A 9,756-nucleotide genomic window follows, 5' to 3' on the forward strand; every position below is an offset into this window, starting at 1 on the left:
CTTGTACCATTTACACTGAATTCAATTCTCCAGTAGTTCAGCTGAATTATTGCTCTCTTGCAGCCTGTCTCTCCCTCATGTCTCTTTCTTTGCCACTCTCTTTGTCCTTTGTCTTCCCCTGTCTACTCTACCTTCTTTCTCTATGGATTTCAGGCAGATGCTTTAAGTTGTCTCCTCTCCTTTTTTCCTCTCTGTCCCACATAATCTGCTTTTCCTATTGAGACACTATCATGTCAACCAACGCTAGAAAAAAAAATTATACTGTAAACCATGGCAAACCATGGATACCTTACAATATCACATTATTATGTAGCGGATACATTGAAACCTTACGCTTCAACAACACTTATGGCACAATACCTGCTGGAAAAGTGACAATGTCTTAGTCAAAAATACCACTTTCTGTGCAACTGTTCCTTTCCCTGCTGGAAAAACAGCAACTGGTCAATAATAAAACAGCTAAAACAGTTACTGTGTGTCCCTCTGCTGACCATTGATGGCATGTAACTAAGTACATTTACTCAAGTACTTTACTAAAGTACAAATTTGAGGCACTTTTCATTTACTTGATTATTGTAATCTCAAGCCACTTCCTATTTCTACTCCACTGCACTGCAGATGGAAATATTGTACCTTCTACTCCACAAAAATTATTTGATAGCTTTGGTTACTTAACAAATTAAGATTTTTGCATGTGCACCATATGAAAATATACAAGTGCAGCTGAAAGTAAAGTAGTTGATTAATTAGAAAATTAATTGGCAGCTATTTTTAAATTTGTTTAAGTCACTTTTTAGGTAAGAAACGTTTGATGGTTCCAGCTTTTCATATATATGTAGGAGGACTTGTTGCTTTTCCTTTTAATTATTTTGATTTATTAAAATAACTTAAACTTCTCTGCCTTTACTTGTAAATACCTCAATACACTTCCCTGATTGTACTGACATACTTTAACTTTAGTAACATTTTCAATGCAGGGCTTTTACTAGTAACAAAGTATTTTGACAGTGTGGTATCAGTATTTTTACTTATTTAAAGGATCTGAATACTTCCTTCTCCACTGCTGCTGACACAGCAAATGTTTAGCCGTTTCTCGTTTTTGATTTTCCTGTAACACATGTACTAGCACCCTGGAAAGTCACATTTACTTTAAGTTTATTGAACATGTCTGTGGATTTTCTCATTGAACAGTACATCATTTTCACCACTGCTGAAGCTCTTCTTCTTACAGCCTTTTTTTGGTTTAAGGTATGCCTTTGCTAATAGGTGACTTACAGTCAAGTGGGATTTGTCTTTCAAGACACCTGGGGAAGAACAAATTTGGATAGTTAGAAACATTTGGTGAATCTTGAGTTAACTTCTCTTATTTTTCTCTTACCAGAAAATTAAGAGAAAGAGAAATTTAAGAGAATGTTGCTGTGTGAGGCCCAGCGATTTCTTTATGTTAAAATGCTCTGGTTTATTAGAATGACTGCAACACCACTGCCAACCACTCTTTACCTTTATTAACCCTGCAGCTTGACACAATGTGTGGTTATGACGAGGCCCTGTGCACCTCTAGTCGTCCCTACTGAGGGGAAGCGACTGCCGAATGCATCTGCGTCCTCTCGGGTTGATCTCAGCAGTTACAGAAGTGATACTTACTACACATCGTGAGACTATTTGGTCTCCTTGAGCACAGGAAGGAGCTGATTCAAGAACCAATTACAGCAAGTAGAGTGTTGTAATGAGGATTTTTGTCTCAGTAAATGTGTGCTGAGGGAGTAAGAGGAGAATATAATTTGGTGAAATAACTACGGAAGTATAGAAGACAGGTGAAGTGTGATGATTCATCCGGCTATGATGCCGCTGCAGCCAGACAAGTGAAGTCTCTCCAATTAAAGCCAAAGTGCTTGCTGTCTATGGGGTTTTGTCTTTATGATGTAAATGTGCATCTTTTCTGCAATTTCTATAATTTTTAATCAAAAACAGGTCATGTTAATGAGAACTGGCGGCACTACAGATAAGTGGACCTGCAGAACATGGTTAAAAACTTACAGAAGTTCTCATCAGCCCCCTATTACTGAAAGATGACTGTGCTTTCATCACTCACAGTCACTCACTACAAGACCTCCAGCTGATTTCTAAAGCATGGGGAGCACAGTTTAAATCCTATATTAACAGCATTTCAGTGTTTTACGACCAGCTTGCTTTTTATCAGCCCAGGTGCCTTCAAAGTTTTGGTGCATACAATTCATAGGTGTTCTGTTTAACGTGCACTGTATCTGCACTGTGTTTGACTGGAATTGACACAGTTATATGGAAGCAAATACAGGTCGTTTATAGGGCTGAATATATTTTCAGCTTGTGAAATGATGTTCATAAAAAAATTTCTCACAAATTCAAGTTTGTGAATGTGTAATGAAGTTTTGCCGTTGTGCATGTGTGAAAAAGGTTTTTGCACACATGCAATTTGCACATGTCAGAAGTTTTAGTGGCAGCTGAAACATTTTGTGTATGTGTAATAAAATGTGTGCGGGCATATTTTCAGCACTGAGGTTTCATAAAGTTTTAAAGACTAACACACAAATTTCCTATCTGTGTATGCAACACTGAAGTTACAAGCCACAAGCTCCAAGTTAAAAGCCCAAATTTTGTGCCGATTTTACGCCTGAGCTGACTAGCCAATCTGTACGTTGCCCAGTTACCACTGCTGCAAAACCTCATTATGCATTCACAAACTTGAATTTGTGAGAAAAATTTTTTTAACATCATTTCACAAGCTCAAACTAACATTGGGAAAGATTATATTTCAAATGAGGATACTGTGAAACCTTTTATTGCCAAAAACATTTCTGAGAAGTAGGTTGTCTTTAACCATTTAGCACTCATGTTCATCCATTCATCCATCCATCCATTTTCATCTGCTTATCCAGGGTCAGGTCACAGTGGCAGCAGGCCAAGCAAAGCACCCCAACTTGGGCGACCTGGTCATAAGCTGTGCGTCTTGGGTGACCAAAGCGACCGGAGCGGTCCGGAGGGGAGTTAAAACTCGTTATACTTTATGGTATACACAGTTCGGCGACAACCAATCGGAATGCTGACGTGCTTCGATGAAGCGGGTCCCAGAGAACAAGCCATGTAACTTTGGTTCCTACAACACAACTTGTTCCGACAATGGATATCAAGTAGTTTATTACTTGTGTTTGCACCCACTCAGTGATTTATAATGTGTCACTGTTCGGTTACAGAGACCAAAATAAAAAGAATGTGGCTTGGAACCGCGTTGCAGAGGTAGTTGGTTGGTCTGGTGAGTTTTAAAGTATTGTTAGTATTAGAGGAGAGAATTGCAGGCTTTGTTGTTTAATTATGACCTTTTTAGGTGTTGTATTTCTGTTTCTGTTTTCATTGACCAAACATAACTTTCTGTAGGCCAACTATGAGCTTTTTGACTGGACAACAGCTTTCAAGCCAGTAGTTCGCTTTGCGGCTCCTTTAAATTGACAAGCACAATCGAACATTTGAAGAATTCACGTGATGAGCGACGAGCGTCTCTATCAAAGCTGCCACGAACATTTTTGATAGTCGTGTTTCTTGGGCGTCCGCGAAAGACTTTGCCTCTTTGGAAGCTTCTGGTTTGAACATACAGTAAGGCTGAGCCCAGCCACCCCACGGAGGAAGCTCATTCCGATCGCTTGTATCTGCGATGTCATTGTTTCGGTCAGTACCCAGAGCTCATGATCATAGGTGAGTGTTGGGACGTGATGGACCAGTAAATCGAAAGCTTTGTCTTCCAGCTCAGCTCCCTCTTCCTCAGCACTGCGTCTCTGCTTTCTGCAGATGATGTGGTTCTGTTGGCTTCATCACACCCTGATCTCCAGCATGCACTGGGTTGGTTTGCAGCTGAGTGGGAAGCAGTTTGGAAGACAGTCTGCACCTCCAAATCTGTCAAACTTCATCTATCCATGACCAAAAAGAAGAAATATTTGTCCAAAATACCAGCACATAGAGACTGGACTGGTACAGGTAGAACATAAAATTTAAGTCTATTTGATTTCCATTATTTAAACAAAACATTAATAAAATTTGGTTTATATCTTTTTGAAATCTCATGTAGAACCACAGCATTCATCATCTGCAGAACATGCAAACCCATCTAACCCCATTCTGACTGAAGACAGTCCAGTGACAGAACCGCATATTTTGGCACTTTGAGCATCATAAGCCAAGTACCATCTAGTTCCATTATACTGGTGAGAAGACAGACATCTCTAATATCAATAGCATATTGATACACGAACACTCGGCAACTCACACCAAAACTATCTAGATTGAGGTAAGAGAAAAAAGGTGGTTTTTAATTTGGGATGGTCTGTCTCTTTAATATTTCCGAAAATACATTTTATGAGAGTGAGGTGAGAAGATGGTTATCAATCTTACATCAGTGCATTAACAGAATGTGGTTAGCCTAGTTTAGCATAAACACTGGAAGCAGAGGGAAACAGCTGGCCTGACTGAAAGTGAATAAAAAAAATTGAACCAACACCAACTAACTCATGCAAAATAGCCAGGTTTTCCTAACTTGAACCATTAACTGGTTTGATTCAGGTTTGGTACTCTCAAGCCAACACAGAGACCAAATCCTCTGCTCAGTGCTATGAATTACATAGATTTAGGTGATGATAATAATAGATGATATACAAGTAACTCAAATAACTAGACTCAGGTGAACTACTTCCCCCTGTATGCTAAGCTAACAATCAACTGCCTCTAGCTCTATATTAACACAGATATGAGAATGGTATTGATCTTTTTATCTCACTTTCAAAGGTCTAGTGTGCAAGATTTAGGGGGATCAAATGGTATCTGGCAGTGAGGACTGTAGATTGCAACCGGCATAAACGGTTAGAATTCTTTCAGTGTACATTGTTCAGGAGGTTTTTACCAGGAACCGAAATTTCCGCAGAGGTCTCTTCCTCTCCAAACCAAACAGACTAGGTGATATAAACTTGTAAAAAGAAAAACTGAATAAAGCCGTGTCATGTTAAAAGAATCTCTGTTTTTCCAATGCTTTGGAATGGACATGAAAACACAACTGGCCCTATCTAGTGCCAGTGTTATTTATCTCTGTAGACAAGGACCCATTCCTCTATATAAAAAAGCTCATTCCAAGGCAATTAAAATGTGATTCTCATTTTCAGATGATTATATAAAAAAGAAAAAATACTTATATTCCATTTCTGCCAATATATCCACTGGACTTTTAAAAAGAAAATGAATAAAATTTCCCAGTAAATTTCCCAAAACGTTGAACTATTTCATTAAACAATACCATGCATTAGGTCTTATTTAGTAGCAGTTCACTGAAACCAGCTCAGCTGTGTCTTTTTCTTCCCACAGATTTTGCATGCTGCCTTCAGCATGCCTTCAGCAGTCTTTCTGAAAGGAATTAATCAGTGAAATCTGTTTGGGTCTTACTGTGGCGTCTTGCTCTTCCTGGCTCTTTTGTTACAGCTCTGGGTGCTCTTTCTCCTGATTAACTTGGATATGTTTGAACAGTCTTTTTGGATTACAGCTGCAGTGGACAGCCCTCCTCCGAATATCACATTGTTCTTATAGTTGCTGCTGTCTTCAGTAAGCCACTGTGGGGGATGAGGGCTGCAGACTGTGGCCAAACAATGGCTAATCTCTTCTTAAAACGTAGGTGGTGCTAATGCTGTCACAATGCTGGCACAGTCACTGTTCAGTAGTAATTTGAGGAAGAAGAATCTATATTATTGTTTGTGTAAAAGAAAGTTTAGACAGAAGGCTTTTTCATATGAAGTTTGCATTAAACCTACTTTACAAAAAGCCTGGTATCACAGTATTGATACTTTTGGTATTAATCTAGTCATCAAAGACAGAGAGAATTTGTGAAAAAACCCTCAACCGCAGAATTGGTCCTCTTTCAAAGAGAATAATAACCTCGCCAGAATTGCTTGCAGCCTCTTTTTTTTTAAGTTTACCTTCAAACAAATGCCCAATCTTTAATTTTGATTTTAATGGGTTGTTTATGTACACAGTGATCGAGTGGCAGCAAGAGATAAACATAGTTTGGGCGTTGTTACAGGCCATATTAATGAACAGTACATAGGCTAGGTCATGCCTACTGCAGGCAAATTGTTGTTCCTTCTTATTCACTTTGTTTGATAGTCACATTTAAGGGATGGTAAACTTTATGAAAGTTAGATTCAACATCACTAAAACAGGAAACTGTATTGGCTGTACGTTATTATGTGTATATTATGTGTGTTATGTGTACTTTGGAACTTTATGCCGCTTAATATTTTCATACATGAAATATGACTACCTTAAACAAGATTTTCTTTTTTTTTTCTGAGCGCTTTTATTCCTCTTTAGGCATACAAATTATAAAACTTAAGATAGTTCTTTTTTATCTGTGTTAAAAAAAGATATATTATGTGAAACAGTGAAAATATATTCTTTATGTTGTTTAACCAGCGTGTCCACATATTTTAACATATTCCAATTAGGGGTGTAAGTCACTAGTTTCATCACGATACAATATTATATTGATTCTTTGGACAACAATATTTGCCAATGTTACAAAGTCTGCCGTGATACCATGTCGATTCAATGCGATTCAGGGGCCTGCAATCATCAATTCTCCCTCATTCACCTTCTCGCTCTTGACTCCTCACCCCTCCACCTGTGGAACTATATATATTTGTTGGATGAACATTTTTTCCAGAAATATTGTCACAATATTGTTTTTGTTACAAAAACTACAAGTTACATTCTAATAACATTAATCAATTGATTTAAAACAAAAAAGGTCCCTACAGATGAAGCATTTTCAAGAACAATAAAGTTGCAGTAGTGGTATTAAATGTTGTTGAAATATAGCCAGTGATGCATGATGTCCAGTTACATGATTAACTCTACTTTCCTCCCAACATAAAATCAACACTTGGACATTTTAACAGCTGTATTACTCCTTAGATGTTACTTGATGTTACCTAATTTTATCTACCTGCAAGGGTCTCCTATTATAGAAGAGTCAGCAAGATAATCCTGAGCTGCACAACATTTATTACATATTATCAACCATCTTGGTTTTGACAGGTTTCTATTGTATTTTCAACACCTGGCCAGTGGGTGGCAGTGCAGTGGCTTATATGCAACTATAGCATCAAAGTCCGTGCATAAACAGGAAAATAGCTTTTGAATAGCTGTCCACTACGGTGACCACTATTTGTGAAAGCTGAGGTAGACAGTTTAATTTTGGCTTTATTGGGCAAAAAAATAAACTTGAGCATAATTTTTCTTCTGCAACCCCCTCAGTTGACTGTTCACCAAAAATACAAGGATGTTCAAAGAACATGTTTCTTCAGTGTGGTCATGCACAATACTGGTCATTCGCCATCCATTGGAGTGGTAGTTTGTGGTCTCTATAGTCTTTCATTATGTATGTATGATTTACGCTACGAAAGCAGTATGTAGCATCCTTAACTGCTGTGGATTATTTGGACAATGTCAAATAGTTGAGGTTTTATGATACAGAGGAAAAAGAAGAATGTAATAAAAGTAAGAAATTGAAAAGATAAAACATTTTTAAAAAAGAGAGAGATGCATGCCTACATACTCCTCAAGCTTATTCTGTGCTCTTTCTTCTGAAAGTGTGTAGGAAAAGGTGATCCTGTCAGACCTCACTATACCTGCTGACATTGTTTCCATTGTACACTGCTCCAACGTCTGTTCCTGCCTTCTCCAGCTTCACACTTTTACACCTGAAGGTCTTTTGAAGAATAACTGATTGGCATTAGTGTATTGACTGTCTAATGGTTGCTGATAAAGTACAGCCTCTATTTGAAATCATCAGCCTGATTGAAAATATGACCTCATATGACCTAAAAAACCCATCATCCATCATGCAGCTGAATCTGAACGCTGCTGCTATAGTCCTCACTGAGACCAAGACAGTAGATCACAGACCTTTATCTGACCCTTACACTGCCTTCCTGTTCATCAAAGAACTGATTTCAAAACAGTCCGTTGGTTTATAATATAATGAATGCTTTAGGGCCAAAATACATTTCTGATCTTCTGCCACATTATGAACCATCCAGACCTCTCAGGCCATCAGGGACAGGTCTGTTTTGTGTCACCAGAAAGAAGACATGAAGAAGTAGTGTTCAGCTTTTATGCACCATATATCTGGAACAAAGGGAGCAGGTCCAATACAACTCTCAGTTCTTTTTGATCAAGATTTTTCTGTTTGTCACTGCTTTTAATTAAATCAAATTTCCATATCTTACACTGCATTGTAACTTTCAGTCTTGCATTTTATACCTATCTTATTCTTTTTTAGCCTTTTCTATGTTCTATTCTGTAGCCTAATTAAAGATGATGAAGAATGAAGCAGTAAGTCATATTTGCTGAACCTGTCACTACATCTACACAGTATTACATGAGACAGATTGTCCAGTTCAAGGGTAGGCAACCTGCAGCTTCAAAGCCGTGTGCATCATACATCTACAGCCTGGCGCTTTTCCCACTAAAATTTGCTAAATCTCAATAGCAGTAGCCAGTCCCGAGTCTCCCTAGTTAGGCTTTATTCCAAATCTAAAAAAAAAAAAAAAAAAAAAAAAAGTCTAAAAATAACAAAAGGAAAAAAGAGAATCTAATAGTGTCCAAACAGATGTATTTGCTTAATTGCCAGCGCTCCAAGTTTAAGTACCAAATGATCATAAATAGCCCACTGCAGAGTAGCCACCTTGTTGGGAAACATAATGAATGCTTATTTGTAATTACCTATTGGTAATTAAGACTTAATAGGATGTTTTACCTTTATTATAAATATATAATAAAGGTTGCTGACCCCTGGGCTAGTCCCTTTGAGAGGCCGATACCCTGAGCCTGTTTTCTATCACTAAACCAAGACAGTGCAACCAGTCTGTGACATCCAGCACTGTGAACTCATGAAACAGAACACAAGCTAACTTTGCAGTTAAAATGTATATTAATTATGCTATGTTTTACCAACCATCTGAAAAGTACTTAAGTTATGCTTTAACATGTTGATGTTTGATGCTGAAAACAATAGAATTGTGTCACCAAGAACTGTTACACCTTCAGCTGAGATGAAGGACATTGTTTGTTTAGACTCTGTTGGTAGCTAATGAAACAAGAAACATGAATAGGCTACACATTTAATAGTCTCTATATACAGACTCTACATTCAGTGAATGTAGAGTCTGTAGGCAAACCCCGGAAATCTTGCCTCTGGAAGAAGAGCGGAAGAGCCCTGGTTTCCGGTTGTAGGCTGTTTGTAGTCCGTGTGATATTGACCTACTAACGAGGCGGAACATAATTGGCGTCACTGCAAACTCTGAATCCATCGCAATGGTTCAGCATATTTACTTATATATAAACGGAAGTCAGAAACGGAAATTCCCTCCTCCGCCAAAATCAAACCGGAATACCAAAAAATTAGGGGTCTGCCCCCAGAGGCTGTATCGCCGGAAGTCAGACGCTGAATACAGCCGATGGGTTCCAAGAATGCACATTTAAGGAACTGATCATAACCAGTGTTGGGTAAGGGTTACTTTAAAAGTAATCAAAGTACGTTACTGCGTTACTCTCTAAAAAAGTAACCAGTTACTTTACTGCGTTACTCCCTGAGTAAAGTAACTCAATTACTTTAAAAGTACTTCCAACGTTACTCCCTGAGAAAAGTAACTCAAGCACTTTTAAAGTACTTTTGAGTATTCTACA

The sequence above is a fragment of the Epinephelus moara genome, chromosome 21, assembly GCF_006386435.1.
Source record: "Epinephelus moara isolate mb chromosome 21, YSFRI_EMoa_1.0, whole genome shotgun sequence".
Lineage (NCBI taxonomy): Eukaryota > Metazoa > Chordata > Actinopteri > Perciformes > Serranidae > Epinephelus > Epinephelus moara.